The sequence below is a fragment of the Octopus sinensis genome, linkage group LG11 (assembly GCF_006345805.1).
Source record: "Octopus sinensis linkage group LG11, ASM634580v1, whole genome shotgun sequence".
Taxonomy (NCBI): Eukaryota; Metazoa; Mollusca; class Cephalopoda; order Octopoda; family Octopodidae; genus Octopus; species Octopus sinensis.
The window spans coordinates 73,284,831-73,300,068 of record NC_043007.1 but is presented as its reverse complement, the minus strand read 5'-3'; the positions used below and the strand labels follow the sequence as shown (position 1 = coordinate 73,300,068).

The 15,238-nt window shown below is 38.1% G+C and overlaps 1 long non-coding RNA gene across 1 annotated transcript in view; it reads left to right on the top strand.

Annotated features, from left to right (window-relative positions):
- The first annotated feature begins 13,952 nt into the window (after nucleotides 1-13,952).
- Nucleotides 13,953-15,238, top strand: part of LOC118765289 — a 23,211-nt gene continuing 21,925 nt past the window's right edge. Inside the window, exon 1 of the long non-coding RNA XR_005001128.1 lies at nucleotides 13,953-13,987. This is a non-coding gene — a long non-coding RNA (uncharacterized LOC118765289). The remainder of the gene's footprint in view (nucleotides 13,988-15,238) is intronic.

Sequence of the window (15,238 nt, the reverse complement as noted above, 5' to 3'; positions counted from 1 at the left end):
TTTGGGGAGACCCTACAAACCCATGGTTGTCCTGATCACTAGAGCAGGTGCCCTCCCCACACTGTCCTCCTTCAACCTACAGGTACATGCTTAGTGTAGGCCCATTCACTTGGACCGTTCTTGCAACATTCACTCACCTTTTAACAAAATTGATGGGAAGCAGCGCTTCCCTCTCTGCCTACACTTTCCTTTTCAATTGAAACTTGAAAGGCTTGGCCACAGAGGAAAGTATCTGTTTACAGCCCTTTCAATTCAGTCCACCGCACAACCTCTATTACTAAGGCCACCAAAAAAAGAGACACTACCTACCCTTCCAAGCCAAAGGAAGGTGGCAGGACAATTTTCACAATGGACTTAGCTGATAACTGCTGTCCTACACGTGACAACAGGTGTTCACCATAAACCCAGAAGTCAGCAATGCTTGTGTACTGAATGAAAGCATGCAGTTTAGTTTTGTTGCTCTACATGCACCTTGGGCAAGCCTGGCTGGCAGCACTTCCATGTTTGTACAATTTATCCTGTAGCACTGCCAGGCCAAGGATTTCTGGAAATTATCCATAAACCCTGGCCCAAAAAGTTCTCCAGAACAGACTAGCTAGTTGATTTTCATCAATGCCCAGAATCCCTCCAAAAGCATCATTGCACTTTCCCACTATTAACCCTTTGTAGAATGTCAAAGTAGAACTTCTATTGACAACACTCTAGATGTCAGATACCCTGCCTCAGTCTATGCTTGATTCATTTTTAACTTCTTCTATATGTGAGTGGCCATATAGTTCTTTTACTTACTCTGTCTTACCTCCCTCTTCTTTCTTACTTTGATCCATATCTGCTAGCATTAAAACCCCGCCTCTTGGATTTCATAGGTTTGCAAGCTGCAGGCGACCCCACTAGTGCTGGTTGAATGAGAAAAACGCCCAATACACACTGTAAAGTGATCAGTGAAAGTGATGAGCTGTAGAAATTCCTCTCTAACAAACAGTGAGAACACCTCCTCACCATCAAGGAAGCACTGTGTATGTCATAGCCTCAGTGCATGTCTGCGCATCAGCAGCCACTGCATGTCCAGCCCTCCATTCAGTAAATGGAGTACCTGACAATGGAACATGTCCCTACCACAGAAAGTGGAAGAGTATGGCTCTCCAATTTGGTTGATCAGATGTAAACTGAGGCAAGGCACAACAGTCAGGTGGTACTGGCAGAATTGTTAGCACGCCGGGCGAAATGCTTAGCGGTATTTCGTCTGCCATTTTGTTCTGAGTTCAAATTCCGCCGAGGTCGACTTTGCCTTTCATCCTTTCAGGGTCGATTAAATAAGTACCAGTTACGCACTGGGGTCGATATAATAGACTTAATCCGTTTGTCTGTCCTTGTTTGTCCTCTCTGTGTTTAGCTCCTTGTGGGTAGTAAAGAAATAGGTAATATATAGTGGAGGCGAGCTGGCAGAAATGTTAGCACACCTGGCGAAATGTTTAGCAGTATTTCGTCTGCCGCTACGTTCTGAGTTCAAATTCCGCCAAGGTTGACTTTGCCTTTCATCCTTTCGGGGTTGATTAAATAAGTACCAGTTACGCACTGGGGTCGATGTAATCGACTTAATCCGTTTGTCTGTCCTTGTTTGTCCCCTCTGTGTTTAGCCCCTTGTGGGTAGTAAAGAAATGGGTAATATATAATGGAGGTGATGTAAGCATTTGTCACATCTGCCTGACCGTTCAGGGTAGCTTTCTCTCAGCTCACTTCCAGGCGAGATTGTTCACCCTGCTTGTCATCTAGACCCAGTTCTTTTACATCTGGAAATTTGGAGCAAACCACACCCTAAGCAATTTAACCAGTCCCTCTGTCTAGCATCCCACAACGGTATTGTATAGCATTGACTACCCCTCCAGGTGTTGAGATGCAGGCTTGCTGACATTTCTTGGTTAATTTTTGCCGACAAGGTCTATGTGTCTAGTGTTCAACACTATCACAGTGAAGTCATCTGCATATGCCGACACGGTTCTTCCACTTTCTAATTCGTGCGGGATGCCTCTCAACGCTTCCAGTTTCCGCAGTAGTGGCTCTAAAGCCGAGAGAAGAGGGGACAAACTTAACAGACTGAGTGCATGATATTGAATGGTTCCAATGGGAAACTATTCACCCAATATATCAAACAGATGTCACTATACATTGTGGTGATCCAGCCACGGAAAACGGGACCGAAACCGGCGGCCAATAATAATAGTAATTACACACACAAACACATATGCGCGCGCACACACGCGCATGCAAATACGCATTCGCACAATATACACGTATGTATGTGTAACAGAGAGAGAGAGGGGAGGACGAGAGAGGGGAGGACGAGAGAAGAGAAAGAGAGAGAGAGGGGGCGAGAAAGAGAGAGCGTGTTTGTGTGCAGGCGAGGGCTTGTATAAAGAACAAGAGAAGGGAAGGAGTGTTGAATGTTTTAAGCTCAAGAGGCCGCTCGTGCTCTCTGTTTATCGGTATATCTGAGTGTTCCTTTCTTTCCGTGTCCCCTCTTTCTTTCTTACTTTTTCTCTCTTTAATTTACTCTCTCTCTCTCTCACTCTTACTCTCACTCCTTCTCTCTCTCTCACTCCATCTCTCCCCTCTTTCTTTCACACTCTTACCCTCTTGCTCTCCCTCTCTCCCGCCATTCTCTGACATTGCACTTTCAACTGTCGCATTGCAGTTTTTACATGGCCTACAAATATTTTTACTTTACTGCACCTCTCTAAAAAAATTGCACATCTTGTTATGCTCTATTTTCTTTCACTTTGGCTTTGAAATTGAATATTTTTGCTTTGAATGTGTATTTTTATTTTCTTTTCTGCTCCAACCTCACCCTGTCATTTTAACAGACATGGTATTGACATTTTTTGCCGAGTTTTCCAAGACAATCTTCGGTATTTTTTTTATTATAATATCGATTAAAATATAACAAAAATAAAGTATATTGGTAACTGTAAAATAAAACTATATTTGTTAGAAAGAAACAATTTGTTTACGATCCAGTGAGTTTATATTTTTAGGAGCGTACACAGGTATACGCGCACACACACATACACACGTACATGCACACATTCATATTCAAATACACTCACATACGCGCGAACGCATTATGACAAACACATACATGTTCACAAGCAGACATGCACATACACACACGCGCACACATTCACATACGTAAACCTATTTACATACTCAGACTCACGCTCACAGACATACACGCACACACAAAACACATACACATAGATATTCACATACATTCAGACACATACGTGCATGCACCCTCGCACACATAAAATACACGCACGATTTCTTTTCCCGTCCCATCCATTTATTATAAAACTGAAAAAAAAAAAAAGAAGTAAAATATAGACTGAAGAATTTATTTCTTTACGCAAGCCACCATAGAATAGTAATGTGAATTAATTCTGCAAAAGAAAATATTTCTCGCCTTGATCTAAATCCACTTTGGAATAACATAACAAGATGCGTGTTTCATAACCGATGGACCGCATTTTCAATCACTTATTTATTCAGCTTCAGTGCAACAAGGTCGAAGTCACTATTGTTCGCTTGTTAAATATATTTATTATTTCTAATAGCTTTAAAGTAATAAGCCCCAAATACTTTTACAGCAACATTAGAAATGTGTGTGTGTGTGTGGTGTGTGTGTGTGTGTGCGTGTGTATGTATGTATGTATGTATGTACGTATTCATTCGGACGACGCTCTTGTGTGTGTTACCTAGATTTTTCTTTTGCATGTTAATTGTCAAATTGACACTACTGCCGTACCGTGATATTCTGAGTATTGATTGATATATAAATAGTCTAACTGATGAAGAGCGAGAGAGCGAAAGAGAGAGAGGGGCGGGGGGTTCACTGTTCTGTAACTGTATTAGACCGAAGTAGGTTGAAACGACAACCTTCTTCGGTTGTTGTGTCACTATATCTTCTCTTAAAGTCGCAACACTAATTCTAACCTTGAGTAAAATAAATTAAAAGATTTCAGATCCCAATAATCTACATAGCTTGGTGATGCTCTCCGGTTTGGGATAGAGTCCAGTACCCTAATTTCATTCCTCTATAAATTCGTAGTCTTACGAAGGGAGTTTTCCCAGTGGTGTTAGCTAGGGTGCAGAGATGGGATACTCTGCCCCTCACTCTGCCCCGCTGCCCCAGGCGATGTTTTTATGGAGTGAGGTGTTCTTTGGGGTCTGCTGCATAAGCCGGTATATGGGGTAGAGTGGGGGAAAACTTTACGTCTGATCGATGCAGCAGATCCTGTAGCTATGCCATGGAGTTTTCTCTAAGGAAGAATTTAATTTCACATTGCAACCTTACAATATCATTCGTCTAAACAACAGTACTGCAGCTTATCCTATAGTACCTATTTACAGCTATTTACAGCCAGGTATACCAAGCCAAATTAGGGTTAAATAAATGCAGGTCAACGATTAGAACAAAGTATGAATTCTTCTTCTTCTTCTTCTTCTTCTTATTATTATTATTATTATTATTACTCGAGATAAACAAAATTGTTCTCCCTATAGCATTCAGATTACTCTAACATGTGTAATGCTTATATTGATTCATGTTGTTTTGAATTTAATTATGCATTACCTTGTAGCTTTGTGATTTTGATGATGTGATTGTTTGATTGTTTGTTTTTATAATGAGATTGTAGGCTAGGTGCGAGTGGCAGAATCTGGCCCATTTGAACATAAAGCAGGTAGAATATTTAGTCCTGATATGGCTGGTTTAAATGTTAAAAAGCGAAAAATAGTGTGCTGAAAAAATGTTTCATTGCCAATATACCCAGCTTTTATGTAGGTATTATAGGGTAGGAGCATGACTAGCCAGAAAAAGTTAAACAAAATATTGCAAACAATATTCTTTGAAGAGCAATGTAACTAAATTGTGATAGTTGTTATTTTCTTAATAAGTATGTTGTATAGAAATGTGTTAGGTTAAGCACACTTACAAGCAACATAACATAGATATACATAATACACTTTTACACAGCATACTTGAAAATACTGTATCTAGGTTGATAAGAGGGAAGAAACTATCAAGAACTTTGAAGAAAATCCAAAGGATATTTGTTTTTTACATCATTAGAGATGAGTAGGCCATAAAATTGTCAACAATCACAGCCTCTTACTTTGTCTTTGTTATATATGACAATGATTGTTATTCTTGTGGTTTTGTTTGCTATTATCATTCTTATGAAAAAGGCGGCGAGCTGGCAGAAACGTTAGCACGCCAGGCAAAATGCTCAGCGGTATTTCATCTGCTGTTACGTTCTGAGTTCAAATTCCGCCGAGATCGACTGTGCCTTTCATCCTTTCGGGGTCGATAAATTAAGTACCAGTTACGCACTGGGGTCGATATAATCGACTTAATCCGTCTGTCTGTCCTTGTTTGTCCTCTCTGTGTTTAGCCCCTTGTGGGCAGTAAGAAATAGGTATTTCGTCTGCCACTACATTCTGAATTCAAATTCTGCCGAGGTCAACTTTGTCTTTCATCCTTTCGGGGGCAATATGTACCAGTTGAACACTGGGGTCAATGTAATTGATTTAACCCTTCCCCCAAAAGTGCTGCCCTTGTGGCAAAATTTGAAACGATTCTTATTATTATGGAGGCATTGAGCTGGCAGAATTGTTAACACGCCGGGCAAAATGCTTGGTGGTATTTTGTCTGTTTTTATGTTCTAAGTTCAAATTCCACTGAGGTTGACTTTGCCTTTCATCCTTTCAGGATCAATTAAATAAGTACCAGTTACGCACTGGGGTTGATGTAATCGACTTAATCCTTTCCCCTAAGTTTCAAGCTTGTCCCTACAGTAGAAAGGCAGTTCTATATTTAAGAGATGAGGAATTATGTACATTATTTACATTTGACAGATATTTATCCTCATCTTGTTTGTCAATACAACACTTTGCAAATATCTCCTTCAAGTAAAACCACCAATAGAAGAGAATATGACCAAAAACTGAGTGTATTCCATCCCATGCAGCTGTGGTAGGTTATGCAAAGGCGAAACATACCGACCCTTCAAAATAAGGGTAGAGGAACATCACAAAGCTGTGACACGAGGAGATATTGATAAATCTGGTATAACTGATCATGTATGGAAAAAATGGAAACCACCTCCCCCTGTGGGATGAAGTTAAAATAATGGACAGAGAACACCAATGGAAAATACGCAAACTAAAAGAAGCAGCACGTATGCTAGGACACAATTGACTATCCCCCTCCCCTAAAATTGCTGCTCTTGTGGCAAAATTTGAAACAATTATTATTATTATTATGAAGGGAGTGAGCTGGCAGAAACATTAACATGCCAGGTGAAATACTTAACAGTATTTCGTCTGCTGCTATGTTCTGCTGAAGTGGACTTTGCCTTCTGGGGCCAATAAAGTAAGTATCAGTTGAGTACTGGGGTTGATCGACTATTTCCATCACCCAAATTTCAAGCCTTGTGCCTATAGAGGAAAGGATTATTATTATTATTATTATTATTATCAGGTGCTGTCAAACTGGCAGAACTGTTAGTGTGTTGGACAAAATGCTTAATGGTATTTCTTCGGGGTCGATTAAATAAGTACCAGTTACGCACTGGGGTCGATATAATTGACTTAATCCGTTTGTCTGTCCTTGTTTGTCCTCTCTGTGTTTAGCCCCTTGTGGGTAGTAAAGAAATAAGTATTTCTTCTGGATTCTTATATTCTGAGCTCAACTCCTGCCAAAGTTAATTTCGTCTTTCATATTTTTGGCCTCCATGGAATACGGTACCAATCAAGTACTAAGGTCAATAACTATCTCCCTCCGTTCAAGTGGTGGGCCTTTTGCCAAGACTAGAAAGAATCATTATGATCACACAGTACCTAACAAATGCATTGAGGCATTTCTTCTACTTCTTTACAGTCTATATTTTCCCCTAATCGCCTCTTTCTGTGTCCCCAGTTATCTCTCCCTTTCTTCAGAGCTACATCTTAAGACTATCCTACCTCATTTTTAACATCCTCTCATAACAGTCTTTGATACCCCATCACCACCACCACCACCACCACATTTGTCTCCAACTCATTATAGTCACCTTTATGTATCTCTAACCTCCATCTTTGTCACTGTACATCTCTTTCGCTTCCAACTCTCCTGTCATGCTCATCATCTCCCTATTTTTCTCATCTTTCTCTAGGCTTATCATACTGCAACTCTACTCTTCCTGTGCTGCCATTTATCACCTCTTCCTTCCTAAGCTATTTTTTTTTTACCCTCCCGATTCCCCCATATACTGATATTTATTGTTGACCACATCTCCACCCCTGTACATCATTCATTACATTCACCTCTACCCCCATTACTAACCATCTGTCATTCTCCCCTCACACTCCTATGAAGTTATCCACCCAACCCTTGAATCCTCGGTTCCTATTCTCTCATATATTTACCTTCTTGTATCCTAAGAATACACCATGAGACCTTGTCACCAATATCTTCATCTGGATCTTTACTTTTTGACCAACAGATTTAAGAAATAATATTTTGTAACTAAACACTTTCAAACTTCGTATACTGGTAGAATGTGTTACGTAAAACATCTTTTACTCTTGGCATTGTTGAGAAAATTCTGTATTTTGGAAGTTATTTTTTGTTAAAGTTGTTGTATTTCGGTAATTTCAACCAATCAATGACATGTATTCAGCTGAATAAAATTACTGCTGTTGTTTGTCAACAACAACTTCCACGGGCATCTGGCATAGTGGTTAAGAGCGCAGGCTACTAACCCCAAGATTCCAAGTTCGATTCCAAGCAGTGACCTGAACAATAACAATAATAATAATAATAACATCGAAAAATACCTTAAGAATGAGAACCCAGGTTCGAAATTTCCCCAAGACACCTGAAGAAGGCTGGAGGGTATATCAGCCGAATCGCTGAGTTAACAACAAACAAAATGAGGACAAATATCTGTTGAATGTAAATATTGTAAATAATGTAAATAATGTACATAATTCCTCATCTCTTCAATATAGAACTGTATTAGCCATGATGAATATTTAATACTATATTTTTTGGATAATATACCAACTCTACTGACAGATATATACTTCTTTACTACCCACAAGGGGCTAAACATAGAGGGGACAAACAAGGACAGACAAAGGGATTAAGTCGATTACATCAACCCCAGCGCAAAACTGGTACTTTATTTATCGACTCCGAAAGGATGAAAGGCAAAGTCGACCTCGGCAGAATTTGAACTCTGAATGTAACGACAGATGAAATACCGCTAAGCATTTCGCCCGGCGTGCTAACATTTCTGCAAGCTCGCCGCCTTTATATATATATATATAAAGATATATGAGTGCATCTCTTCCCTGACTCATGATCTCTGAGATGACTCATGCACACACATATATATATATATATATTATTTATTTATTTATTTATACACATACATGTGGATGTGTGGAGTAAGAGCAAGAGGGGTGAGAAAGAGAAGGAGTTAGAGAGCTAAATAAAGAAGATATATGAATAAGATAAAGTGCAGTAGGAAGTTAAGGGAACAGAATGCACAATATGCTTGTAGAGTATGTTTGTTATCTTGCCTTGCATTGACATCTAGGGTGCATTTGTGGATAAATATAGATCAATTCCAGAACGAGACTAGAACTTTTATTTTTATTAACCTCGAAGGGTTTGAACAGCAAAATGAGATTTTAAAAGTATAACTAAATACTGCAAAGCATTTGGTTTGACATGCACATGACCCTACCAATTCACCTAAAAATATATCTAAAATTCCACAGCTTCAAGTACCCATGACCCCTTTAAAGGTCTCCGAGACTAGTGGAAGGGATGGAAAGAATGTACCCTCAAACCAGAGACATGCTTGAAGCAGAATGAAATCCTCAGCTAAAATCCCCTAATGGCCAGGTGGTGGTCTTAAATCAGATGATGGAGTAAGAACCAGACTAGGCCACAGCAGGATTTGAACTCAGAACACAAGAGAATTGAAACAGATATTGTAAGGCATTTCTCCATTCAGTGCTCAAACCATTCTGCCAATCCACTACTCAGGTATTTTATTTCATTAACCCTAGAAGGAGGAAAGGTAAAGTTGACCTTGGTGGGGTTTGAAATCAGAATGCCATAGGCCAGAATATATACTCTAAGGCTTTTTAACTAAGACTGGCAAATCACTACTTGACAGTTTATAGATTTTCTTTTTCTTCTTCTTCAGGTACTATGTCCAGAATGTAAGACATAGGAGATCATATCCTAACACAATTCTCTGTTCTTTGTTTTCTTTAAGTTCAACTTCCTGATGTTGATGTTTAATGCCTCTTTCTTCCAACCAGTTCATCATGCTTGACATCCGTATCATCCTTCTCCTTTCTCTGCTTCTTTTCCCTTCAATCTTTCTGGTCATTTCTAAATTCTCCAGGCCCTCTTTCCTCCTCACATCACCAAGAAATCTCAGTTGCTTGGTCCTTATCTCACTAAACATTTCCCTATTTACCACAACCAGAGTTATCACTTCTTCATTAAACACTTTTTCTGTCCATGCTATCCTCAATATTCTTCTTAAGAACCTTCTTTCACAGCTCTCCAAACACCTTATTTTTGATGTTATAAATCACGTTTCACTTCCATAACTTGCAAGAATTGTGTATAGTAGTGACAAAAAAGGGTAGCCCAAAGTGCATGTTGAAAGTGAACAATCAAAGCATAAAGCAGGGTATCATCCTTCAACACAAGATGTGTGAAGGAGATCAAAAGAAGAATAGCGCTGGCCAAATCTGCATTCTCAAAATCATGTAACACCTTGAGAAATTGTACTCTGGGCATCAGACTATGATCCATATATTGAACTGTAGGTCTATCCTGTGTCAATGAATGTTTACAGATATATGAGCAATATTCAGTCAATATCTCAAATAAAACATCTGGTGCAAGAGATGAACAATTAGTTTTATAAAGCAAGCCTGGTAACACATGTTGGACCTACATGCTCTCTCTCTCTCTCTCTCTCTCTCTCTCCTCTCCCTCTCCCTCTGTCTGTTACTCTAGGAGCAATGATTCTAAAAACTGATTTTTAGGACAAGGTTAGAAATATTTGGATTTCATTACATTCTATGGTATTAAGGTGGTGAACTGGCAGATCCATTGGCATACCAGATAAAATACTTTGCAGCATTTCGTGTCTATACATTCTGAGTTCAAATTCCAGCAAGATTGATGTTGTCTTCCTTCCTTTTGGAGTTGATAAAATAAGTACCAGTCAAGTTCTGGGATTAATACATTCAAGTAGCCTCTTCCCTAAAAAACTGCTGGCTCTGTACCAAAATTTGAAATTTTTATGTCCTGTGGTGCCTTTTATCTTCTATCTTTTTCTTTTTCCACTCATTAGACTGCAGCCAGACTGGAACATTGCCTCGAAGGGTTTCAGTTGAACAGATTGATCACAGTACTTATTTTAAAGTCTGGTACTTATTATATCATCCCCTTTTTGCCAAGCTGCTAAGTTACAAGGATGTAAACAAACTAAAATCAGTTAAGTGTGGCAGCGGACAAATATACACACACACACACACACACACACACACACACACACACACACACACACACACACACACACACACACACAATACACACACACACACATGCATTTCCACAAACACACCATACACACATGCATGCATGTCCACACAAACACACACACACACACACATACACACACACACACACACACACACAATACACACACACATGCATTTCCACATACAAACACACACACACATACACACATGCATGCATGTCCACACACAAACACACACACACATACACACATGCATGCATGTCCACACACAAACACACACACACACACACATACACACACACATATTTACTCTATAAAAGAATAATGTAACAGCAGGTGATGAATAAGAGAGTGAAATTGGTTTTGTTCTAAAAAAGGAGAACTGACAGTCAAGTTTGTGAATGCTAAATATCACACCCTGTTGATGAATGTTCCATTCAGAAAAGACATTAGAAATTTCAAATTAAGGGAAAGGTGGAAGGGGTAGAAGTTACCCAAGATTCTTCTGTTAGGCAAACTTTCCAATTAATGCCTAAGGACAGTCCAAAACTATAATGTAGAAGTGTTTCTGTGAGATAGCGTACTGAGAACTACTGCGCTGCCAGCATAAATAAGCCACTGATAGAATGGCAAAATTGTGTTGATAATTCAGGTGCATACTTTGATTAATTGCATTACTTTTCTATATTTAAGAGATGAGGAATTATGTACATGAATTATGAAAAGGGCTGGAGGGTATATCAGCCGAAACGTTGTGTTAATAACAAACAAGATGAGGACAAATATCCATTGAATGTAAATAATGTAAACAATGTAAATAATGTGCATTGCTTTTGTTGAGACAGTAAAATAAACTTCCAGTTCAAAACGACCTGATGCATGTGTGTGTGTATGTGTGTATGTATGTGCGTGTATGTGTGTGTGTTTGTATGTGTGTGTGTGTGTATCTTGATCAACCATTATATTTAAGAACTTCACTTGCAAAAAAAAAAGAAAAAGAAAAAGAAAAGAGAAAAAGAAAAATTCACTAAAGGAAAACTCACCTTTAAATATATGGATGGTGAGAATTAAGATAAAACTAAATTTCATTATCTTTATAAATTCTGAAATATATTCTCAAAAATTGTGTTCTTGATAATTTATTTCAGAAGTTATTCTACACGGTAATGAAATTGGACAAGCTGATCATCTCAACTCTGCAGTAGAAACAACATGTAAATACAATATCTAAAATATAAAATAAATTGGTATATTATACAAGGTTAAAATATGTCTTCTTCACAGCCATACTGAAATCTCATTTTTATTTTCTTCTTAAAGCCCTTTACACCTTATGGAGCATAGGCGGTCAATGATCCTTCCCCACTGTTCTCAACTTGGACCATCTGTTTCATCACTCTCCAGTTGGATCCTTACTCTCTCATCTCCACCCTAGCATTCTGCCTCTACAAACTTCTAGAGTTCCCTCTCCTCTGCCTCCCTTGTGGATTCCAGATCATGGCCAATTGTTTCCTTTTGTGCTGCAGCAAAATCCAAAACCAAACCCACAGGAGGAAAACCTTTCTCTTCCATGTCTTGTTGGTTTTGAATAATCATCGATGCTTCAGTAATTTTGCTTTTTTTCTAGGTAAGGTTGTTGGCCCCATGCAAACCCATTCTACCCCTTGGAAAAAGTGGTCCATATTAGAGTCTGACCTCTATCCTTTGACCCGCCCAGTATCGGAGGCCTTGCCAAGAGTTTGTGCTCCTCAGGAAAAACTCTCGGGATCATTGAGATACAGAAGCCACCACATTTTAAGGATTCAACCTTGTGGTGGTTAATGAAAATATACTTTGCATTAATTTATCCCTATTTGTTACAAAGAAATACAATATGGTTTAATTGAAATGACATTCATTTAAATGAAATCATAAGTAACTAGAAAAAAAGCTACTCAAATCATAGCATATCGACCAATTTGTGAGAAATATGTAACAAATAAGTTAAATACATCTGTCTTGGAAGACTACCAAGTTCTTCCATATTGCCACAGAATACACAATTGCAAACAACTAAGAAGTCAATGAGAAGGATAAATAAATTGCTTAACCCATGAGTGAAATTGGAAAAATAAAAACCAAACTAAACAAACAATTAACATAAAGTGCAGCAGATTTATGGAACCATCTGCCTCAAAATGTAACTAAGCCATATTCTTATTATCAATTTCAAAAAGTCTATATCAGGGGTTCTCAATCATTTTTTAGCCTATGGACCCCTTTGCTTACTGTTTTACTCTGGTGGGCCCCCATAGACATTCAATATTTAACAACTAGTTTTATAGACATCTTTTTTGAAATTTCCATTTTGTTTTACACTCATTCACCAGTGTAGGTTTGCAATAGAACTCTCTAAGAGGTGGCTGGAAACATGTTGAACTATGTGAGATGTGAGAGAAAGAAACCTAATTGTTTCTTGCAATATACACATTTAATACAAAATCATTTCATTGACCCCTAAAATACTACCATAGATGCCCAATTTACTATTTTCCTTCCTCGGACATCCAAAAATCTTATATGGAACCCCAGAGGTTATTTGGAGCCTAGTTAAGAGCCACCAGTCTGTATTAACATATACAATAAACAATTCAATAAAGAAATTCTTTTGTCAATCCCCTCAACCAATCAATACTTTTAAGTGGTGGTCTTCTTTAATCATATATTATGTAATACTATATGTTTGTTATCATAAATGTCATCAAATGATTTTTGTTTCCAGTTGTTAAGATGAATATTTTGTTGTTAATAACATACAAATTAAGTCAATCGCCATGGATATATATAATTGCAATTGATCTAATAACCCTTACTGGACTGCTTCATCATTTGATACTAAAGTTTTTTAATTTTTTTCTTTTTGTTCTATGTGAAATTATAAAATAAAGTTCAAGAATGCATAAATGTCTAAAAATAAACAAAGTTGATAAATAAATAACAGAAATTTTATTTAACATTATATCATGGAATTATAAATGCAGACAGAAACCATTAGAGAAGAATCATGTGTCAGAGAGATGAAGAAATACATAGGGAGGTGGCGAGAGAAGCTGTGTGAACAGTGAAACTTTGATCTATGTGTATGTGTGTGTATGCATAATACTTTCATTTACATATACATATACATACATACACGTATACATACAAACACACACATATACACCCATGTATACATGACATATATTCAATCACATTCGCATCAACATTCAGTTTACTTTAGGCAGTCTTCCTCTGCAGCTGAATTTGTTTTTGTGTTGTTTTTCTTTTGTTCTGGATCTATTATTATTATTATTATTATTATTATTATTATTATTATTATTATTATTATTGTCGTTGTTGTTATTATTATTTAGATGGAGAATCATCAGAGTGTTGGGCAAAAGTACTTTGCAGTACTTATTTCGACTTTTTACATTCTGAGTTCAAATTCTGCCAAGGTTGCCTACAACTTTCACCCTTTCAGGATTGATAAAATAAGTACAATTTGAGTCCTGAAGGCAGTGGTATCAACTAAACCCCTTCCTTCAAAATTGCTATCTTTGTGCCTAAATTAGAAATTATTATTATTATTATTATCGTTATTATTATGTGAGAGAGTAGCGCATGCCATCAAAGTGACACTTGGGTACAAATATATGAAGCCCAATATACCCATCATGACTACCCATCTGATAAGGAGTACACCAGGCACATGCATCATAACCATATGTGCACAATATGGTGATTTCATATCAAGATAAACAGTGCATAATCTTGCAGGTGGGGCCCAGTTATAATTTTCTTCAGGTTGAGTAGCCTACCCTGCTCAAAAGGTCCCTGAATAAGGATTGTTTTAAGGATGATGAACAAAACGCCCATGTTTCCAGAGGTGAATTATTCAAACACCAACTGGTTATGGTCAAACAACTGACAAGCAAATCTGTGGTACTGAGCAGAATATTTGTTGTAGCCCATCTTTTTATACCAAGACAAAGCAATGTACATGATAACACTTCCAATCAGTTAAGATTAAAAGCCACAAGAACTGCTGCCTAATACTGCATCAGGGCAATCGTTGTCGTCGTCGTCTTCTTCTTCTTCTTCTTCTTCTTCTTCTTCTTCTTCTTCATCATCATTATTAAAGGCGGTGAATTGGCAGAATTGTTAGTGTCCTGTGCAAAATGCTTCGTACCACTTTGTCCATCTTTACATTCTGAATTCAAATTCTGCCAAGGTTGACTTTGCTTTCATCCTTTCAGGTTTGAACATTGGGTCAATACAATCGACTTAGTCCTCCCGTAAATCTACTAGCCTTGTACCAAAATTTGAAATCATTATTATTATAATTATTATTTATTTAGATCTTTAAAAATTGAGCGTGATCGTTACCTGCATCGCCTTACTAGCACTTGTGCTGGTGGCACATGAAAAAAACATTCAAGCAAGGTCGTTGCCAGTGCTGCTAGAATGGCTCCTGTGCAGGTGGCACATAAAAAGCACCATTTGAGCGTGGCCGTTGCCATTACCACCAAACTGGCCCTCATGCCGGTGGCACGTAAAAGCACCCACTATACTCTCGGAATGGTTGGCATTAGGAAGGG